The 636-nt window shown below is 39.5% G+C and overlaps 1 protein-coding gene across 1 annotated transcript in view; it reads right to left on the bottom strand.

Moving 5' to 3' along the window:
- The window catches only part of LOC104956076 (putative RNA-binding protein Luc7-like 1), an 11,005-nt gene that overhangs the window by 6,472 nt on the left and 3,897 nt on the right, over window positions 1-636 (bottom strand). The gene's annotated exons all lie outside the window — the stretch shown is intronic.

Here is a 636-nt window from a genome sequence, read left to right on the forward strand (position 1 = left end):
CCGAGCTTTAATGAAACACAGAGACCCAGACGTAATAGTACTGTATCATATTATTTTCTAATCAATAATTTTTCAAAATATGATTTTCTTTTTTTTAATCTTTTTTTTTTAATAACCATTTTTCTTCCTGGTCTCTCGCGCCCCCCCTTTCACTGAGCTGTAGTTATCAGCCTCTCAGTCTGAATGGAGAGGACTCTCCCTCCACCTCTTCAATAACAGCGCCTTATATCCGGGTGCTAGTGGAGCACGCTCGTGAACTGTTAGCGCCGGAGCCTCGCAGCGGGGAAACTGTGGCGCGCATCATTTTACAACTAAAGACACGGCTACACAAAAAACGCAGCATGTGTAAAGCTCTGAGAATCTGCCTTGGTACAAAGTAGGGCTATACCCGAATATTCGACTATTTGAATATTCGTTCGTTGGCCAACTATTCGGGTTTCAATTTCATTATTTATTTTTTTCCTAAATATATGCATACATATATATATACATATATATATATATATATACATATATATATAACGGAAAGTACGTTATGCTGGCAAGAAACTGGCCTACCACGGTGGCACAACAACTCTGAAAAGTCACCTGGATGCTGTAAGTAGTAGCCTAGCTTAGCTTAGCTGTTGTCAAGTT

This window comes from Notothenia coriiceps, unplaced genomic scaffold (genome assembly GCF_000735185.1).
Source record: "Notothenia coriiceps isolate Sejong01 unplaced genomic scaffold, NC01 NC01_scaffold00025321, whole genome shotgun sequence".
Lineage (NCBI taxonomy): Eukaryota > Metazoa > Chordata > Actinopteri > Perciformes > Nototheniidae > Notothenia > Notothenia coriiceps.